This window comes from Mauremys mutica, chromosome 3 (genome assembly GCF_020497125.1).
Source record: "Mauremys mutica isolate MM-2020 ecotype Southern chromosome 3, ASM2049712v1, whole genome shotgun sequence".
Lineage (NCBI taxonomy): Eukaryota > Metazoa > Chordata > Testudines > Geoemydidae > Mauremys > Mauremys mutica.
Window position 1 is genome coordinate 211198474 of NC_059074.1, and position 22223 is coordinate 211220696.

Consider the following 22223-nt stretch of genomic DNA (forward strand, 5'->3'; position numbering starts at 1 on the left):
CTTCCTCACACCACCTCTCCTCCCGTTCGCTGTGTGAGCGCTGGTACAGAGAGAGGGTCTCCCTCCATTGGCTCTGCTGGTCTGCCTCGGCTCGGGAGCAGCCCATAAGTTCAGCGAACATCTCGTCCCGTGTCTTTTTCTTTCGCCGCCTAATCTGCGCCAGCCTCTGTGAGGGGGATGCTGGGGCAGGTCTGGAGACAGTCGAAAAAGGGAGTGAATTCCTTGCAAAGATACATTTCTGCGAACAATGAACACAGTCTAGTCTGTCTCTGTGAACAAGACCATGCACAGTACCTGTCTCGTGCGCACTCCTGCTCCAGGCAATCCGGAAAGCATAAACTCTGCCCCTGTTCCACCCCATCGCAGTCTCCCCCGACCCTTGGATTTCTGGGTTGAGATCCCAGTGCCCGATGGGTCAAAAATCATTGTCGCGGGTGGTTCTGGGTAAATGTCATCAGTCATTCCTTCCTCCGGGAAAGCAACGGCAGACAATCATTCCAAGCCCGTTTTCCCTGGATTACCCTGGCAGACGCCATAGCGTGGCAACCATGGAGCCTGTTTTGCCTTTTGTCACTGTCAGCGTATGTGTACTAGATGCCGCGGATGGAGGCGATTCAGCAGCGCTACACAGCAGCATTCCTTTGCTTTTGCATGACAGCAGAGATGGTTATCAGCCATATTGTACCATCTACCATGCCATTGTAAATTGGCAATGTGATGACGGTTACCAGTCCTACTGCACTATACCTTCTGCTGCTGTCATAGGTGCCCCTGGCCGAGATCAGCCGGGGGCGCAAAAGACAAAACTGGGAATGACTCCCCGAGTCAATCCCTCCTTTATGGTATCTAAAAATAGAATCAGTCCTGCCTAGAATATGGGGCAAGTGTACTAGGGTTGCAGTGTATCAGAGAACTAGAGAGCACAGCCGCTCCGTGTCAGATCATGCAGGAATGATGAGCTGCATGCCATTCACAGGGGGTGCCCCTGCAACAACCCCACCTGTTGCTTCCCTCCTCCCCCAGCCTTCCTGGGCTACCGTTGTAGTGTCCCCCCATTTGTGTGCTGAAGTAATAAAGAATGCAGGAATAAGAAACAGTGACTTGTTAGTGAAATGAAATGAGGGGAAGGCAGCCTCCAGCTGCTATGATAGTCCAGACAGGACATTAAGCAGTGTGGGGGAGAGGAGACCAGCATCCTGCTGCTATGATAGTCCAGGCAGTACAGAATCTTTTCTTTACACATGAAGGGCGGGGGCTGATGGAGCTCAGCCCCCTGTTGCTATGATGAAGACGGTTAGCAGGCCGTCTACTTATGGGCTGATGACGAGGACGGATAGCAGTCCTACTGCACTACACCATCTGCCACAAGGCTGATGATGAGGACGGATACCAGTCGTATTGTACCGTCAGCCACCCATGAGGCAGGGGGGGAGGATGCTACAGTACAGTGCCGCAGCATCACGTCTACTAGCAGCATTCAATACACATAGGGTGACATTTAAAAGAGTCAAGAGACTATTTTTTTTCCTTTTCCTTCTGGGAGTGGGGGGTGGGGGTACATTGATGAGCTATGCCCTGAACCGCCGCGGACAATGTGTTTGACCGTACAGGTCTTGAGAGCTCAGCCAAGAATGCAAATGCTTTTCGGAGACTGCAGGAACTGTGGGATAGCTTGCGTCCTCAGTCCCCCCTCCCTCCCTCCATGAGCATCCATTTGATTCTTTGGCTTTCCGTTACACTCGTCACGCAGCAGCGTGCTGAGTCTCTGCTACGCCGTCTGTCTGGAGATGTTTTAAAAATACTTTGGACCAGGCGTAACATTACAGTAATTCCCCTAATTAGATGCAGGAGTCGTCGAGCGAGATCACCCTAAGGAGGGTCACTGAAGGAGATAAAGAGCGCATGCTGCGTGAAAGCCAGCACTAACCAGGGGCCTATGCTGCCATGCTCGTGGAGGCAATGCTCCCAGAATACCTCATGAAAGCCTGGCGCGGAAAAGTGTGCTACCACGGAGCACCCAATAAGGCAGCTCTCCCCAGGAACCTCCTGCGGAGGCTTTTCGATTACCTCCAGGAGAGCTTCGTGGAGATCTCCCAGGAGGATTTCTGTTCTATCCCCATATATATAGACCTCCTTTTCACATAGTTCAGATTCCTGTTACATTAATAATAAAAGTTTACATGTTTAAAGCACTTACCGACTGATCCTTCCCCTGATTCAGGGTCCGGGGTAACTGCTGGGGAGGGTTGGTAGGGGATCTCCGTGAGGGTGATGAAGAGATCCTGGCTGTCGGGGAAACCAGTGTTGTAAGCGCTGTCGCCTGCCTCGTCCTCCACAAACCATTCCTCATCTTCCCCGTCCGCGAACATCGCCGAGGAACTGGCCGTCGACACTATCCCATCGTCGGAGTCCACGGTCACTGGTGGGGCAGTTGTGGCAGACCCACCGAGAATGGCATGCAGTGCCTCGTAGAAGCGGCATGTCTGGGGCTGGGCTCCGGAGCGTCTGTTTGCCGCTTTGGTCTTCTGGTAGCCTTGTCTCAGGTCCTTGATTTTCACGCGGCACTGCGTTGTATCCCGGCTGTATCCTCTGTCTCTCATGGCTTTGGAGACCTTCTCGTAGGTGTTTGCATTCCGTTTTTTGGAGCGCAGCTCCGAAAGCAGAGACTCCTCGCCCCACACACCGATCAGATCCAAGACTTCCCGGTCAGTCCATGCTGGGGCCCTCTTTCTATTCAGAGATTGCATGGACTCCTCTGCTGGAGAGCTCTGCATCGCTGCCGGTGCTGCTGAGCTCGCCCCGATGTCCAACCAGGAAATGAGATTCAAACTGGCCAGACAGGAAAAGGAATTCAAATTTTCCCAGAGCTTTTCCTGTGTGGCTGGTCAGAACATCCAAGCTTGGACTGCTGTCCAGAGCGTCAACAGAGTGGTGCACTGTGGGATAGCTCCCAGAGCTACTAAGGTCGATTTCTGTCCACACCTAGCCTAATTCGACATAGCCATGTCGAATTTGGCGCTACTCCCCTCGTCGGGGAGGAGTACAGAATTCGAACTAAAGAGCCCTCTAGGTCGAACTAATTAGCTTCCTGGTGTGGACGGGTGCACGGTTAAGTCGAATTAACGCTGCTAAATTCGACATAAACTCCTAGTGTAGACCAGGCCTTAGTCACTGGGCTTCTCACTGTCCTGGCATTTTATGCTCATTTGGCTAAAAACAGAGTTTAAAAAAACACGATGTTAATGAAGCCCCAAAACAGAACCAGCTTGAGAGATCCTGGAGCTCAGCCCCAGGCTGGGGGACTGTCTGAGCTGCACACCCCAAGGTGATGGGGAGGAGCCCTGAAAGGAAACCTGCCTCCAGAACAGGTGATGCTGCCCCCCCTTTCTTGCTGGCCCTTCCCCCCCAGGAAAGCAGCCATGCGTTCTGAGGCACACAGGGATTGCAGCTGCACTGGGTGCTGCGCAGGGTCACAAAGTGAATAGGGCTCATTGTACACACATGGGGCAGCTGGGCAGGAGCTGGGCCCTCAGGCAGGGTCCATCCCCCTGCCATTGATTACGGTGGGCATTGGATTCAGCCCTTAGTAAGGATTCTCCTCCCTGCTCCCTTTAACATGAGCTGTGATCTGAGGAACAGCGATACCACAGGAACTGCTCTGCGAGAGAAATCTGAACCTGGCCTGGCTGTGAAATCACCATGCTCTCCATAGTAGAGCTGAACAAACTATATAAGAGAGTCACTGACTTAATCAATTTTGCCTTTTATACTGTTGGTGACTTGGCCACAACTGGACTGAGCAGGGCCCAAATGTGTTTGCTACCTGAGATTATTCCTGGATTTCCCCAGAGCATGAGCCTGGGTTTGCAGATCACTGCTGAACTGGGAATGGGCACATTTCTTGCTGCTTTGGTTAGTTATACCAGTCACATGGTATTGTTTCTGGCCTCTTATATAACTAACAACATAGTGTGAATTGGGAATTGCAAAGTTTATGATTGAACAGAGAATTCAGAATTTGCTTCTGCTGAATATTAACATGTTTGGGCTTAAAACGAGCTGTGTGCGCATTTTCACGTGCGTAAAGGAGAGGCAGGCATGTCTGAGGTAGGGTGGGCTTGTGCTAGTGCTCCAGGTGTTGGCTTGGGACCTAGTCTGCCTGGGTTCCATTCCCAGCTTGTATGACTTTGGTCAACTCATGGGATAAGCTCTGTGCCTCCATTTCCCCATCTGCAAAATGGAGGGGATAGTAATGCTTCTCCACGGAGCTGTGTTGATAGATTTATTCCCGTGTGTTCAGAATTCAGTGATAAGTGGCAGAGAACAGCAAACAAACACAATTTGCTTTGAATTCAAGTGAATTTCAGAAAAATGTTTCCACTTTTCCCGCCATTCTGCTCTACATTATGTATTAGCTTCTGCAGTTCATCACTCATGCATGAAGATGCTCACAGAGATGCCTTTTCCTGTTGGCATTCATCACTAAACATTAGCTCTTCGTTTCTTTTGTACTCAATCATTCCACTAGATATCTTAATTTAATCTGAAGACAGGCCTCCTTAATGCTTGACCATGACTATCAGCCTAGAGGATAGTGGAGAACTTGGCTTGCAAGGCTTGTTAATGCCTTTAATTAAACATTGCATACATCATTCTCTCTCTCTCTTCCAAGTTGCATCTACGGAGCCTGGCATCTGTCATGTAACCCGAATGATGGTCTGTCATATCCCAAATCTGTCCCTTCTTAGTTTCTGAACTTTACTAGGATTTGATTTGTGAGACACACAACGGTTACTTCTTAATGCAACTTTGAAAACAAGACTGCACCATCGAAAAGAAGAACAAAGTATCAAACAAGGAGCTTTCTAGCAGATCTATTTTGGGGAGGAGCGGGAAGAGGCTTCTCTGGTTGAATTTTAACCAGTTTCACTTACTAACCTTTTAGATGTTAGTGGGGAACTCTAGCCTGAAAGTTGGACCTGGCCCCCTCACTGCTGGTGAAATCTACAGGAGCAATTGGAATAATGGTTTATTACTATTGGGAGACTGCTAATGCATCTTTATGGGAGGCCAATGTGCCAGCTTCCTTCAAAAAAAAATGTGGCCTTTGCCATCGCAGTCTTGCCAGTTATCTCCTCATCTTTGGAGAAAGTCAGTGGGAAGTCTGGGGGTGAGGACTGGGAGAGGCATAATCCCTGAGAGCAGCGGGAGCTGATGGAGAGGGAAGCAGAACAGGAGGAAGGAAGTGGGTAGGAAGATAGGGTAAAGAGTATAGTCAGAGCATCAAGTACTGCCTTGGCAACACAAGAGAAGAGCAAGGCCCTGGGCTGCTGAAAGCATGAAGGTTGCTGGCTCAGGCCTCAGCACGAAGGTGTGACTGGATGAAGTCCCTAGCAGCTTCCTTTTATACAGCTCCAGTTCCCGGGAGTCTGGTGGAGGGAAGGGAAGCCATTGACACTCCTGGAGGGTGAGCCTGGCATCACAGTGATTGTGGTTGTTCCTTCCCACTTATAAAGCAGGAAGCTGACATCTGTCCTATAAGGTTAGCAATCAGACCCTTTGCAGTGCAACGGAGGGGCCTGATGTGGTGGGAGAGGAATTTTCCATAGAATTCGTTAACCTGAGAGTTCTGCTGTGACTATTTCATTTAAAAGCCTTAGATGTTAACTGAGACATCATTTTTTCATAAAGCCATGCTTGGACGATCTGAACAAATCCCAACAGGGGGCATCAGACTTGAAATTGTGGTGGATAATTAGATTCCGTGCTCATGAAAATCACATCACTTGTACTGCTGCTGGGGTTTTTCTTCCACAGGCTGAGTCTCATTCCCTGCTGCCTTACTCCTGAAGAAATGGTGGAGTCAGCCTTTCCCCAGCCTGAAACTGGAGTAACACTGTGGTGAATCAGGTCCCGCTCCTTTTCACTAGCTACCTTTTTCTGCGAGAAACCGCCAAGCCTGCAGCTGAGAAAAGTGATCAGGAAAAGCACTTACAGTCTAGGACAAACAGTTCCATCTCATTTCAACTTACCTGGCATGGGGAGGGGGGAAAGTGCAGAAATGCAATTCTAGCTCATCCATCCCCTCTTGCAGTATTTGTGTGTGTCACGGCCACACAGCTCAGGAAGGGCAACCAGCCAGAAAGCAGCCACTTCACACAGTGCTAAGATCTGATACAATGTGCACTGAAAGAAACCCATTGACTCCAATGGGCTTTGGATCAGGCACTTCATGGACAACAGTGGCCCACATCTTCAACTGATGTAAACTGGAGTTGCTCCATTCACTTCAAGCAGGAACTTCATCTATTGATTTCCATGGAGCTCTGCTCATTTACATCAAAAGAGGATCTGGCCTCTGCCTTCGTATTCATTTTAAAACATAAATCTCGAAAGCGTGCAAGTGTCTGCCATCCTAGAGCAGCTGTGATTTATGAAGTGAGAAGTATATCCCTTCAGCCTGACTTCCACTTGGGGGTTTTATTGCATGTGTCCTATCACATATCATTTATTGGTGAAACTTCTACAGTGGCAAACAATACTTTCCCTGCAGCCATTCCCCTAGTGGTACTGATTTTGTCAAAGTATTTTATTATACCTGTGCAGATTGCTGTGGTTCTTTGGTGTGGAGGTTGGATTGTTTGTCTATTATCTGCTACAGGTTCCTTGTTTTAATCAGAACTTAAGAGAGAGAGAGAGAGAGAGAGAGAAAGAAAAATCATTCCAAGTTCACCTTGAAGTAATTGTAAAGATGATGGTACAAACACTGTTCCTGTCTTTAAAAATATCCAGGGCTGGTTTCTGTACCCAGCTTCTAGTGCTTTGGTACTAATTTTACCAAGCACTTCTAGCCCATAGAGCACTTTGGGACACGTGCACTGACGGTGTGATAAAGCGACGGAATTGTATCACGCTGTTTTATGATTAGAAACAAAGGGCTCGGTCCTGCCACCTTTCCTCCTGTCAAGTGTTACTTTACTCCTCAAATAATCCCACTGCTTTCAGCTGGCCGCACTTTGCCTGACCCTTACGCAGGCACCTGGTGAGGGGAAAGGCACAAGTAGCCTTCTCACCCCCCATGCCCCGTGTGAGGGCCAAGTGGAATTGCAGTCCCAGTATACAATGGCACAGAGGACACAGTCCTGGAAGGGAGAGGAAATGTCCCCATGCACCAGGACTGGCGCAGCAGATGGAGCAAACTACACCCCGTAAAGGGCTGTAGCATCATGTGCTGCACTCCCCTGTGCTACACTGGGCAACTCTGAGAGAATGCCTCCCATGCTTAATATTGCCCCTTCCTGGAGATCATGCTTTCAGGGCCCAGTGGGGTCTTGCAGAGGGAGAGAAGAGAGACCCAGCAGAAATACCCATAAAGTAACTCGGTGCAGAGTAGAGTGTCTTCAGGATTGGGCCCACAGGTCCCAGTCCTACAAGCATTCCCCAATCGCATTTAGTGGGAGTTCAGTCTCTGTCTCAAATAAACCAGCTGAAGACAACGGAAGGGTATCAGACCTCACTCGGTCCCTGTGCGCCACTCCCACCTATGGGCGTCATCTCCCTCCTCATCTATCCCTCATGGAAGGCACTTCATTCACGATGGACCCACTCTTTCCATGTTTATTAGCATGACCCCGGCTCATATTAATTTGCCTCCTTCCATACGTTGCTCCTGAAGATGCTACAGTGTGCTAACATGCCTCATTTGGGTTCTGTATATTTCCTTAGATTCTCATTGCTTGTTTGCTGTCTCTGGGGAGGAGCTCATCCGTTGTTCTGCTGCACCATGCATTAAACATAGAAAGATGACGTAGTGGAAAAATTACAAAAGCTTATATCTTCCAAACACAAAAGGCCACACATGCCTTTGAGTCTTCGATCTGCATGTGGAACTGCCATGGATGTCAATAGTAGCTGCACACATGGAGCGAGGGCAGCAGTATATTGCTCCTTTTGTGTATGTATTTGTCCCTTTAAACACATGGGGCTGGATTAGTGTGCCTCAGCCTAGCTCTGCTGACTTTAATGGAGCTATGCCAAGTTACACGAGCTGAGGAGGTGGCCCATGAGCCACATGATTCTCCTTTGCCCTGGGTAATTTAAATATATATTCAGCGCACTCAAAACCAGGGGTATTATGTAAAGGCTTTTAAACAAAGAAAGCCATGAAAATCGCAATGAAGGATTACCTCTTGTCCGTGAGTATGCTCATTTTCAAGGTAAAAAGCAGTGAGAGTTGAGGTTAAAATGTTGGCTTAATTTGGAATAAGACAGCTTTCCTTGTAGTTAGGAGAAGGTTGGTGGTTTGTAATTAAATCCTGTTCTTTAAAAAAAACTAACATTAAAAGAGAGAAAAATTAAACAGCAAAAATTGCCTGTCGTGGGTCATCTCCTTAGGTGGTGTAAATCAGTGTAACTCCACTGAAACCAATAGGGTCATATCCTCAGCTGATGTCAGTTGGTCATAGCGCCATTAGAATCAGTGGAGCTACTCCAAATTACACCAGCTCAGGATCTGATGGGGGAGAAGCACACAACCTGATCCAGAGGCACCACCTCTCCCTCATCCAACAACACAACTGGAGAGAAATCTCTGTGCAGAAACCTAGTGGGGCTTTCCTGCCCTTTCCCTTGCAGGAGGCAATCGGCCCCCTGATTCCTCAAGCTTGTGACTGGCAATGGTCATAGCCCTGAAGGAAAGCAGGGTGGAAAAGCACTCAGTGGGAGCCGAGGTGCTGTAGGCTTTCACTAAACCACTGGGCCGCACATGTTCAGTCGAATGGAGGTTGCTGGAGCTTCTTTTGTATCTATTACTGTAGTGCCCCCCAGTCATGGACCTACCCTGATTTCGTTCTGTGTTTGTACGGGACCTGGCACAGAGACAGTCCCTATCCAAAGGGCTTGCTCTCGCTATAACTTAAGGTTCCGGTTGCTGGAATGTTCATGTCCTTGATGCCATGATTGGTGGCTTTCATCTGGAATGGGTGACTGCTGTGCCAGGGCTCGGTGGGATTTGAGTGATACGATTTCAAGGGCATGACTTTCTGCTCATTTCAGCTGCTATGACAATGGCAAAAGCCACGGCACGCCGTATTTCACTAACCCAGCTTGGGTATCTGCAGGGTTTCTTAGTAAACTAGACCTGATTTGTGAAGTGTTGTTACAGACCTAAAAGGCAATGGGCCAGACTCCCAGCTGATGTAATCAGCACAGCTCCAAGGAAGTCAATGGGGATACACTGTCCTGTGCACATGGGTGCAGCTCCCCCAAGTTCTCTGTGTGGCCTTTTGTCAAGACCTCTGAAGGGGAGGGAGAACAGCCCAGGGACGGGACAGAAATGATGGAGTAAAGGAAGCTCAGGAGATGGAAGTGACCACATCTCTGAAATGCAACATTATGTTAACCCCCCACACCTCACTGACAGAAGCTGTGCCAGCCTCCCGGGGGGAGGGGGGGGCGAAGGGAGCACAGAATCGAGAGAGAGGAGATCAGGGCCAAAGGGGACTTGTCAGAACAAAACTAGGGGTCCCTGGATCTCCGGGCTTGCCTGCACTCAGAATGTTTGCCCTGGTGTAACTGGGTAGTTCTCTCAGTGCAGGCATCCCCCTGGGCTCTTAAAGGGACAGATCACGGAACTGGACTGACAGACTCTGGTATTAACACCTCCTTGTGGTAAACTGAGGGCGGGGGGGGAGGAGAAAGTTCACACACCGGCTGCTGCAGCTTCCCCTGGTGCTGATTGTCAATCCTCTTCAGCCAAACAGTAGCTATTGTTCTGTTCAGGCCTTAAACCACCCTCAGCCCTACAGCATCAAGCTAGAAAGGCGTGAACTCTCCCCACCCCATCCTGTTACCTCTGATGTGTTGATCCCACTGCTTGGATCAGCCTACTGAAACGTACAACAGGTGTGAGTATGTGGGTCTAACACGGTACTCAAGAACTCAGGCCAGGTCCTGCGGGGTAGCTGTACTGCACAGGTCGCAGGTGCATGTGTGCTCATGCACGCAAAGAGGATTGATACTCGCCTTTGCGTTCCCCGGGTCCTGCTGCTTCCATGGGCAGAGCCGATTCCCTCTGAACAGCCACACAGGGCCACAAACACGGCTCGTCTTTGGTGTGACACGGGCTCCTTTGCCACATCCCCTTTCCTTGGGCCCCCCTTGCCCATCCTGTCTGCGGCAGGGGGAGTGAGTGTCCTAAGACCCCCTTCATCAGCTCTGCGCCACAGTGGGTTATTGGTGTCTGGGGCAGCCAAGCTAGCTCTCCTGGCCTGGCCTGTTTCCTGGCCCTCTTTGCCCTTGTGTTCTGTGAGGGAGGCTCCCCAGTGACACAGCCTTGGCCAGGCAAGGGCTGGGCTACTTGCTTTCCTTTCACCGCTGCATTGCTCCTTTCTGCCTGGTGCAGTGACAGAAGACAGAGCCGTTGTAGTGAAGCTGCTCTGTGCATTACACACACAATGGTCAATGACTGCCTAGGAAGGAGTCCTGGGGAAAGGGAACTGGGGGTCATAGTGGATCACAAGCTAAATATGAGTCAACAGTGTAACACTGTTGCAAAAAAAGCAAACCTCATTCTGGGGTGTATTAGCAGGAGTATTGTAAGCAAGACACGAGAAGTGATTCTTCCGCTCTGCTCCCTGCTGATTAGGCCTCAACTGGAGTATTGTGTCCAGTTCTGGGCACCACATTTCAGGAAAGAGGTGGACAAATTGGAGAAAGTCCAGAGAAGAGCAACAAAAATGATTAAAGGTCTGGAAAACATGACCTATGAGGGAAGATTTAAAAAAAAAGGGGGGGGGTTGTTTAGTCTGACGAAGAGAAGACTGAGAGGGGACAAAACAGTTTTCAAGCACATAAAAGGTTGTTACAAGGAAGAGGGGAAAAATTATTGTTCTTAACCTCTGAGGACAGGACAAGAAGCAATGGGCTTAAATTGCAGCAAGGGCGGTTTAGGTTGGACATTAGGAAAAAGTTCCTAACTGTCAGAGTGGTTAAGCGCTGGAATAAATTGCCTAGGGAGGTTGTGGAATCTCCATCATTGGGGATTTTTAAGAGCAGGTTGGACAAACGCCTGTCAGGGATGGTCTAGATAATACTTAGTCCTGCCTTGAGTGCAGGGGACTGGACTAGATGACCTCTCGAGGTCCCTTCCAGGTCTATGATTCTGTGATTACCTGGCAATGGGGGCATATTGTAGAGCCATTAGGAAGCCATGCTCAAGCCATTAGGAAGCCGTGTGGTGAATTAGCTGATGAGTCGGAAAATGCCTGTGTGTTCCAGCTCACATGGGTACATTCCAGCAGCTCCTGTGTTCGGGCACCATTGGAATTCCCCAGCGGCTCAGCAGGAACTTGTAGGCTGGCTCTGCATTGCAAGTTTAAGAGGCAAACAAAAGATTATGTACTAAGGCCCTTTATTATCAGAAGCCTAATGAGAGAACGGCAGTGTGCTGGGAAAGACAGACCGCTACTGTCAACAGCTGGATTGCGAGACTGAGAGCTCACATTGCACTTCTGCGCTGTGCTCCGTGCCAGATCTCTCAGAATCAAGTGGCTGTGCTCTGACTTGCCATCTTCCCTGGGGGAAAGAGCAATCTGGTAATGGGCAATCAATGACCAGCCTTTCCTTGCAGGATGCCACTTCGCAGTGATTTCCATGAGTGGCAGCAGTGGGGGAGGAATATAAATGTTCTAGCACCACGTTTCCAAATGGGCCTCTGAGTTGGTCTTGCCTGTTTTGCTTGCACTTTTGCACAGCAGCCACAAATGTGCCAAATGTAAAGCACGTTACTCTGTCTGCACACTAGCTGTGAGCCCTGTGTACCTTGGATTCCCTTCTCATTGCTTCTGACCGTTGAGATCAGCTTGGACTCGTAGGCCTGCAATCCCTAGACCAGGGATGAGCAACCTTTGGCACACGGCCTGTCAGGGAAATCCGCTGGCAGGCTGGGATGGTTTGTTTACTTGTGGCGTCCACAGGTTCGGACAATCGCAGCTCCCATTGGTCGTGGTTTGCTGTTCCAGGGCAGCGGGAAGAGCAGCCAGCACATCCCTCAGCCCACGCCGTTTCCTGCAGCCCCCATGATGGTCTCTGCCCAAGAGACATGATGGCTGAGGAGCTGGAAGCCTAGGGTGGGTGCTCTCAAGGGACCACGGAAAGGTGCCCTGAACCATGTCAGTGTAATAGATTTATGTTAAAATATAAATCACTATATCTCAGACAGAAATGCCAGCTGTGTGCCCTATGGCCCCCTCCCTCTCAACCCCAACCTCAAATTGTGTAACGAGTGCCTGGGGCGGTGGCAGCCCCCAAGGAAAAACACAATGGCACCTCCCAGAAAATATTTCTCCAGCTCCCCACTTTACCTCAGTAACTCTCTCTCTCTCTCGCTGAGCCACATCCTCTATTGGCAGGGGCTGCTCCAGGCACCAGCACACCAAGCACGTGCCTGGGGCGGCAAGCCGTGGGGGGCGGCCTGCCAGTCGCCGTGAGGGCGGCAATCAGGCTGCCTTGGCGGCATGCCCGTGGGAGGTCCGCCAGTCTCACAGCTTCAGCGGTAATTCGGCGGCAGGTACGCCGAAGGTGCGGGACCGGCAGACCTCCCACAGGCATGTCGCCGAATCCATGTTACCAGCGGACCCCCCGCAGGCACGCCGCCGAATCTGCATTAGCAGCGAATGTCCCGCAGGCAAGCTGCCGAAAGCTCCCTGACTGCCGTGCTTGGGGCGGCAAAATACATAGAGCCGCCCCGTCTATTGGGCTCAGATAACACAAAGGGAATTCCTGCTGACAGCCACCCAAGGACCAGCAGCGTATTAAAGGGAGGCGGGTAGCAAAGTGAAAGCTCCCCCAAGCTAGGGGCTCATCAGGCTGACACAGTGAAGGCACCTCAGTTTCATAGCTAGCAGCACACAAGGGAGCATCCTGTGGCCAGCATCCTCATATCCAACCACCTGTGACTCCCCCAACCTGAGGGATCAGGTACCCATTTTGCAGCAGGGTGAACTGGAGGTGGACTTTGTGTGAGATTGAGAGAGTTGCAAACCCATGACCTTCAGAGTTATAGGTGAGGCCCTTAAGCACTCAGCCATTTCACCTCTGTTGGTATGGGGGTGCCAAACCCAAACTGACCCCAAGTACAAGAGTGCCTGAGAAAACCCTGACACAATAACATTGCTTCCAAGAGGGATAAAAAGACATGCCAATTGGTGGTCCAGGCACATGGTGCTGCTTCATTTAGACACAGGTTTCTGAGCCTCGCATGAATGGACCGTGGAAGCAATGAACCCTAGCAGATCAAGCTATAAAAGTGATCTGAACACAGATCAGTGTTGCAGTCATTTAGACCCACATGCAATACAGTCCCTGGGGCGGGCACAGATATATGTGCAGTGCAGTCACATGTACCAGAATCTATAGGGCAGATGCAACATTTGGGACAAAGCAGTGTAGGGATGTGATGTTTGAGCATGGTTATCAAACTCCTCTCACTGTTTAGCCACTCAGCAGGGAGAGCTTTCCCAAGAGATGAGAAAAATATTTCAGAGTTTGAGAGTGTCTGACTGACACATCTCATGAAATTTGTCGTCTTTCTTAAAGCCCCAGCTCCTCGAGGTAGATGGTAGAGGAGAACGTCAGCTTACTTTTAAAAAAATAAATGCAAGTTTCATGCTTATGGAGGAAAGCTGGAAAATGTGACCAGAGTACACCCAAAAGGCTCTGAAACCAAAAAGCAAATAAAAAGAGCACAACTTGTATCATTATGATTTTTAAATCACATGATTTTTAATCTCCTCTCATGATTTTGGGAGCCTGACTCATGATTTTTGATGGCTTGAGTTGGCAATACAGGTCTTTTCTTTGTGTAAACATTTTGTTTGTCTGGTCTGGGGAAAAGCTGGAATCCTTCAGGTTTGGAGAGTCTTTGTGGAGCTTTTCACATTGATGGGAGGAGACATGGGTACATTTTACCAGGGTTTTACAGGGCTTTAGAAGTGCCAGATCATACCTGTGCCATGTGAACTTGACTTAAAGAGGGAGGTATAAGGAGTGAAAGATGCCTCCTGCAGAGAATGCCCGGCTGATGTGCTGACTCAGTAATATTTGCTTTGTGCCCTTTTCGTTGGCAGACCCGTCCATCCATTCCCCTAGCAGAGGGGTTCTCAAACTGGGGGTCAGGACCCATCTGGGGGTTGTGAGGTTATTACATGGGGGGGGTCGCGAGCTGTCAGCTTCCACCCCAAATCTCGCTTTGCCTCCAGCATTTATAATGGTGTTAAATATATTAAAAAGTGTGTTTAATTTGGGGGGGGGTGTTGCACTCAGAGGCTTGCTCTGTGAAAGGGGTCACCAGTACAAAAGTTTGAGAGCCAGTTCCCTAGCAGCTTCGCCTCTGTTACCTGTTGCACATCAACTGTTTTATATCCAGGGTTGGACTAACTGGCACAGTTGTAGTGTCAGCCAGATGAGGGATGGCAGGAGTCAAAAGTGTCCGCTTTGGAGTAGACCCGACCTTCTTTGTGGAATACTTTGGCACTGTTGGGTGTGTAACACGCAGCTGGTGCAAATCTCTATTAGGAACATGAAGACTTCTGGCAACCACTGTGTCTGCCATACAGCTACTGTGGCTCTCAGCTCCCTCACCTGGCTTTAATAAGCAGATTTTCCCCTAGGAGATTTCTGTCACACTGCGTACAGCAGTGTTGTTAAGGCTATTGTGAGATGGTCATGATTGTTTCCATCCCATTGCAACAGGCTGCAGCAATAGCTCTTAGCTAGAGCGGTTCTAGGTGTCACCACTGGTTGTGTTAAACAGCCAGCACACATTTACAAATCACTACATATGGAGTGAAATGAGTCAGTGTAGCCCCTCCCCTTCTTTGTCCATGCGCAGTCGATAACTTTTGCTCAAATGTGCTTTACTGCACTTCTGTATTTAAATGAAAGTGTCTCCATCCACTCTGCCGCATGCCAGAGGGCTGCAGGGGACGGAGACAAATTGTTTTTACTGCTTTCAACTTAAAGTACTAATGGAATAAGGCTCACTGCTTTGGACTCCTTTCTTGCTATAATTCAATCATGACTCAATAATGGGCAGTCTAAAAAGGTGTTAGAATTTTTGCAGTGTCTAACTTACTGCCAGATCGTTAATAAGTTGTTTAACCTGCTAGCAGAAACCATGGCCATTTAAGGGATCATGGTATGTTCTGTGCACTGCTTCTGTGGTGTTCTGCATACCAAGGATTTATTCTTATGCATCCTCTTTATGCTCCAGATTGTCTTGTATTAAGAATTACTGCAGCATCATGGCACTGGCTTCCCATGTGATGTCATTTCCACATCGGTTGTAGTGCAGTGCTTAATTTGTGCCAGGGCTGAGCCCCAGCAGCTGTAGGTTTGGCAGTTCAGAGCCCCAGCACCTCTGGGCTCGGCAGTTCAGGGCCCCGGCACCTCTGTGCTTGCTGCATCAGTTACAAATGTAAAAAAATTGCTTTGAGCCCCAGCACCTCTTTCATTACAGAATAAGCACTGGTGTAGTATAACCATTTTCTCTTACTATTTTACTGCTGAGAATGTACTGTCAGTCCGAACCATTGAACTCTGTACTTAGAATGGGGAAAACTGCTAAAAGGGGAATATCTCACCTACGGGCGGAGGGTCAAGTCCTCAGCTACTATAAATCAGCATAGCTCCATTGACTTCAATGGCGCTAAGCCAGTTTACACCAGCTGAAGATCTGGGCCTAGCTGTTTGTTTATTCCCAATACACTGCTTTTTAGAGGAGGCGTTTTCAGGACTGACAAATAGCATTCCCCAGGTATTGAATCGAAGATGAGCTGGGCATGGGCTGTTGATTAATTCTAGGCAGCTGGGTACACTGAGCATGTTCTTCTACCTAGAAGGAAAATTAACACTATGTCTTTTTTGGAAGCTCATTTTTAAAGCTTAGAAAAGTTTTTCCCCCGCCTCAAGAAATGTTTGGAAAAAAATTGCGAAGTTAGAAATACTGTATTACTCTTAGCTTCCTCATTCTGATTCTAATTAACAGCCCACAGTCGCCAGGAGACCTACTTCCACCCCATGCCTTTGGTGCTAGCTCTGTTAATAAGAAAATATTATGCATTGCAGACTTTTTCGATCATGGTTACATTTTACTTGAATGATGCACATTGTCAGTTTCACTTTCATTTTAAATAAGTGATATTGTGTAATTTGTTGAAGGGAATCTCGGCGCCACCTGTAACAGAGAGTCTGATTTAAAACTGATGGATGAACTTGTGGAATTAACCATTATGCAGACCTCACTGCTTGCTTGTGATATTAGTACTTTTCACTGATAGAGCATCTAGCAGAGAAAGATATAATGTGATCCAATGACTGGAAGTTAAAATTAGACAAATTCAGACTGGAAATAAGGCATACGTTTTTAATGGTGAGAATCTTAACCATCGGAACAATTTACCAATTGTGGTGGATTCTCCTCTTCACTGACAATTTTTTAATCAAGATAGGATACTTTTTCTAAAAGATCTGCTCTAGGAATTATTCTCTGGCCTGTGCTGTACGGCAGGTCAGACTAGATCAGGGCTTCTCAAACTTCATTGCATCGTGACCCCCTTTCGACAATAAAAATTACTACATGAGCCCAAGAGGGGGGACCTGAGCCAGCCCAATCCCCATGTAAGCAGGGGGGAGAGGCCCAAAGCCCAAGGCCTTCAGTCCCAGGCAGGGGCCTGTAATCTGAGTCCGGACACCCCTGTAGCCTGGTGGTTAGGATATTCACCTCAGATGTGGGAGCCCCAAGTTCAAGCCTCTCCCCCAATGAATAGCTCATACAAAGTAGGACAGCTTCAATAGGAGGGATTGAGGAAGCCTTGGACCGGAATATCCTATAGCCTGCCCTAGAATAAGAAATTCACACTGCTCTTTTCACAAACCAACTCTCAGAGCCTAATCTAGGTGTCCTAACCCCCAGCATCTGGCTATGATGACTAAGCCACACAGTCTCCCTACATAGTTTATATTTTGAGCTAAGAAAATAGTATAACAGCGATATGTGCCTTTTTGTTTAAAAAAAAAAAAAAGACAGTAGACCCAAGGGCTTGTCTGACCTGGAAAAATCGGCGCCAGTGTAAATCTGTTGCTATAGTAAACCCTTATTGTAGACTCACTGCAAAGCAATGCCACTAACCTGGGTAATCTACCAGTGTATTTTGCACCAGTGCATGTCCCCATCTTACTCTTGTGCAGGGCAGCTTATGCACCAATGCAATCACACCATGTAGACAGGGCATCAATCAACCTCTTGCATGCGCCCTCTTCATTGCATGGGTACCCCTTTTCCAAGTAGTAGCAGATGTCTGGGGCCTTGTAGGTTGGGTTCCCAGTAGAGGAGACATCTGTGATGCAGAGTCTGGGTGTCTTCTAAATGTAACTTATTTTATTTGCACATGTACCTGGAACAGAGGTAGTCAAATAGCATGCAGGGCAAGCCCTTCTTTCAGGGATCTCACCTCAACACCAATACCTGCTTCCCAGGGATAGGGTTACCAGATAGCAACTGTGAAAAAACAGGACAGGGGGTGTGGGATAATAGGCGCCTATATAAGAAAAAGTCCCAAAAAACAGGATTATCCCTTTAAAAACGGGACATCTGGTCACCCTACTCAGGGACAACTTTGCCTCAAGAATTGACTCTAATCAGAGACCAAACTCTCCTTCTGGACCCTCTCCCCAGAATCTCACATAACAAACTAGCAACAGCACATCGCATGGCTATCCAAGACTGACCATTCGTTCACATTCTCTGACAAAAGAACTTGGAAAACTATGTGTAACAGTGCCACCTGTTGGCACCTGTTGTGACTGTCTCTGGAACGCTGATCATGCAGCCAGCCTCCACTGATGTCAGTGGGACTCTGCTCAAGCAGAGAGGCCTGTCTGCAGGAAGCAGCTTGCAGGGTCAGGGCATAGGTGACTCTTTGATGGAGAATATACACTTTCTGAGCACTTGTTGGCAAAATACGGGCCTGATTTTCAGAAGTACTGAGTGCTCACAACCCCAAATCAGTGGAAACTGTAAGTCCTCAGTACCTCTGAAAATCAGACGTCTTACGTTTTTTCTTACTCTGTGATTTATAAGTGTAGAGTGAGGTTCCCTGCACTGCCCTGCCTGTTACACTTGACATTGATAAATATGGCTTTTTTAAGTATGTTTGCTAAGAACTGCCATTTTATGCAGACACAGAGGAATCAGTATGCATTTTAATGGGTGCTGTCAGAAAATTATTGATTACTTTACTAATGATTTTGAAATTGTCATTATGTTAAGTCTATTTGTATGGCTTTGCCAAGAACTTTTTCATATCCTCCATTCCTTTTTCCATCTAGAACAATTTCACCTACCACATCAATGCAAAGCAAGATCTGCTCCATGTTTGATAACTGTTTCATCTGTGCATAAAAACGATTGCCACGATGATTATACATGGAAGAAGTTAATACAAATATTCCTTAGAAAATATGGTTAGGCTGAGCCAGGCTGCATGTTTTTGTTTTTTTTCAGCCATCACTTGTGCAGTCATTGATGTCATTATAAGCATGAAGGACAAACTTAATAGACTTTTGACTATATCAAATAGTGCAAGAAATCATACCTGTTGTTCTGCTGAGTGATTTGTGGTGTTTGCACTAAGTTATGCAAAGCACGGGATCTAATGCCAATCATCTTAACAGAGAGTTTTAGGTTGCAGTACCGAGCACTCAAATCTAAAACAAAGGCAGAAAGCCGGAATATGTACCTGATCTCTGATTTGGTCCCAATTCCCAGGTCCAGCCAAGTCCCACTGGACCTGAGGGGTGGCTTTATACTGCCTTTGTGTGCCTCAATCCTGGGCCCTGCTGGGGGGGGGAGCAATTGATCCCTTAGCATACATTAGAGCAGCCTCAGGGCTGCTCTAACCAGCACCAGGCTGCCTATGGAGAGTATGTAAGAGATGAAGAATGAGAAAGGAGATTTCTTTCAAAGAGAAGACAAGCCTAGCGAGAGGGGACACAAGAGCAGCTGGAAAGTTGGGTTAGCCAACAAAGTTTGAAGGAAGCTGGAGTGGACTAGGAATGGACTAAGGGGGCTGGATGCAGGCAATAAATAAGGAACCTCTGTGATGACACAATTATTTTGTTACTTTATTTACACATTTTGTTCTGACCCACGTTCTGGCTCAGGATGGAGCCTGGGCTCTGAGACTCAACCCTCTCTCAGAATTTCAGAGCCCAGGCTCCAGCCTGCACCCGAAGGTCTACCCTGCTATTTTTAGCCCTGCAACGCAAGCTCTGGGAGCCCAATTCTGTTGATGCAGGCTCTGAGACTCACTGCTGCAGGTCTCTCTTCGTAGTGTAGACAAACACTCAGACAGAAAGCAGACTCCTTCACTGCTTGCCATAGCTCCCCCCAAAGAAATGACATCACAAAACCAGTGCCAGATTTCTGATTAGGCACAGTAGGCACGTGCCTAGGGGCACCAGTGTTCTTGGGGCGCCTCAAAGTGGGTTAAAAGTTTATTTTTTTATGGAAAACACGGTCAGCTGTAGGGAGGGTGGGCAAGGAAGATGCTGTGCCTAGGGGCGCATAAGACACAAATCCAGCCCTGCACGAAACTAACAGCAGACCATTTCTTCAGATTTGCTGCAGGCCCCCACACTCAGAAAAAGGCCTGTGTGTAACAGCGCTATCGGGGGACTTCTGCGAGGACAGTGTTAATGAATCTTTCCCATCTCCATTGTTTTTTCATGTGAACTTACTCTGTCACCTACTTTGCACTGTATTAAGTGCATTAGAAAACAAAACTCTGGAAAGTGGCCAAGGCCTCCAGTAAGATGATGCCAGGTTTTGATGTTAGTTTATTGGTTCTCTAGCTGTGCTCTGGGCATGTTCTAAGCCTTCATACTCATGTTATTGCTAGAACAGTAAATTCAGTAATAACAGACAAATAGTCTTAAGTGACTAGTCTGGATAAGAATATGGACGTATAGGTCAATTTCCACATTAAGGCCCATGAGAAAAATATAATCAAAATAATTTTGGTTTGAAAAACAAATATATTGCTTTAAAAAAAAATAGCCTACCACCATTGATGCTTTCTCCACTTCCTTCTGCCTTAGCCTTCAGAAAGAATCTATCTCCTTTGAATTCCCAGAGTGTGAAAGGTCATATCTAGCCTCATATGGAAACCTATAAACCACTAGCTTCAAGAGAGACATCTTTAAAATCATACTTGAATGGCTGACCATTGTCGTATGCATGTGTCTGTGAGAAGCTGCCGTTTTCATTCCTATGGCTGGTTAGCTTAAACATTCTCTGTTAGCTTCAAGGGGGTGAGTGATTTATTTGTTTGTTTCGAGTTTCAAATGTCAGCCAGAGCCTGTGGCTTTTTGTAGTGAGGTCACAGAGTCCCATCGTTACTAAGGGACCTAGGCTGCCCCAAGCTCTCTGAGCATTACACGCCAGCCTAATATGGAAACCACAGCAAAATGCACAACTTAAAAATAATGGGAGAGCAGTGGCAGAACCGTGAGCCGAGGCTGTAATAGCCCAAGCTAATGCAGGCAAACCTGAATTGTCACAAAGCATTAAGTACAAAATGGCAGAAGCAAAGGATGGAAGTAGGTTAAGTGACTTTTTTTACAGGTAAATGTCCCACGTCTCCAGAAGAGATCCTTGGCTGCTGGCAATGGTTTTAGCCCTTTATAAAGGTTATTTCACCAGATCCTCGCTCCTGTGAAGAGTGGTTGGCTGCAGTTGTCTCTCTCAGTAATGGCTTTTTACTGTGAGAGTCAGGGGGTAGCAAGCCTTTCCCAAGAGTGGGATTTGAGGGGAGGGGATGGGGTCAGAAGATTCGGGGCTCACATGTCAAAGGGGAGCTTGGCCTGTGGCCTCCTGACAGTTCTGAGTCTGGCCTCAAGGGCCACGATGGCCATGTGTCCTTATTCAGGGCCTATTCTCTCCCCTTCCTACACAAGAGAATTCTGCGAGCCTCAGCTGGTGGGGACCTTGCTTCCAGGCTTTTCTGTCAGGAGAGCATGTTTTGCTCCCGGAGGATAAACCTGAGTATCACCTCCTTGAACGCAGATCCCTTCAGAGCTGCTGGGATCTGCAGTTGAGGAGAGGCTTTGGTTCTTCCCGATTGCTATAGAGCGATACTTCCAGGGGCTATCACAGACTATCCCCTAAAGGGATGTACCCCGCACAGAGAGAGGGGTACAAAGTGCAAACCAATGCAAGCCTCACATGTTCCCCACAGGCTGGGGCCCAAACAGCTTCACTCTCCTCAGCCATCCCTCCCAGCTCTGGCGAGTGGGACTCCATGGAGCCTGCAGGTTTGAGGGGATCAGGGGGCGGACAGCGGAGTTGGAACGCCTCTCCTTCGGCAGGGCCTGGAGTGAGGAGGGTGGGGCCCTGCAGGGAGCAGCGTGGAGCCCTCAGTTTTTACTCCGTGTTTATTTAAGCAAAGCTCCCAGGGTCTCTGGCAACCATTTCTACTGAGTGAAGATTTCAGGCCCCAACCTACGCTTGGGCCCAGTGATGATCACAATGATCCAGCAAGAGCCAGAGACCAAAGTGCTCACCAGATCTCCTGGTGACACTGGCAAGGCCCACAACAGGGTGGGTGGACTAATGGGGCAGGCTCTCAGGGGAATGTGAGGCTGGGAACTGTGCTGGTTTTTAAAGGGCCCTAGACTGGTCACTCTCTGTGGAAATACCTCTGACCTGTATGAATTCCAGATGTGAGCGAGCACATGTCCAAGCTGGCCCACCAGAGTAAAGGCCAAGCAGCCCCAGCCAGCGCTCCCCGTTGGATTTAGGGCCCATGGAAGGCAGAAAGGATGGGACCTCAGGGCTGCTGTCCTACCAGTCGTGTTTCAATTCCATGTCAATGTAGGTGGCTGAGACATTAGTAGTGCATGTGTGAACGTGTGTACATACATGCACACAGATTCTATATACAGCCCAGAGCAGGGCTTTCCGACCAAAGGTCCCTTCCATCTTCTCAGGGCTTCTGCTTTTCTGTCTCACACTCTGATGAGCCTGCTGCTCATTCCCCACTTTCCTCGGCTTTGATTGGGGCGGATTAACTCGGGACCCTGTTAATCAGTGCGAGAGGGACCCTGGCATCCTTGTGCAGGATTCCATGTGCTTCACCTCTCCTCCTCCTTGGGGACGTGACTCG

General features: G+C 48.4%; 1 protein-coding gene across 5 annotated transcripts in view; it reads left to right on the plus strand.

The window, feature by feature from the left end:
• The window catches only part of SLC8A1 (solute carrier family 8 member A1), a 313517-nt gene that overhangs the window by 239962 nt on the left and 51332 nt on the right, over positions 1 to 22223 (plus strand). The window lies entirely within an intron of this gene.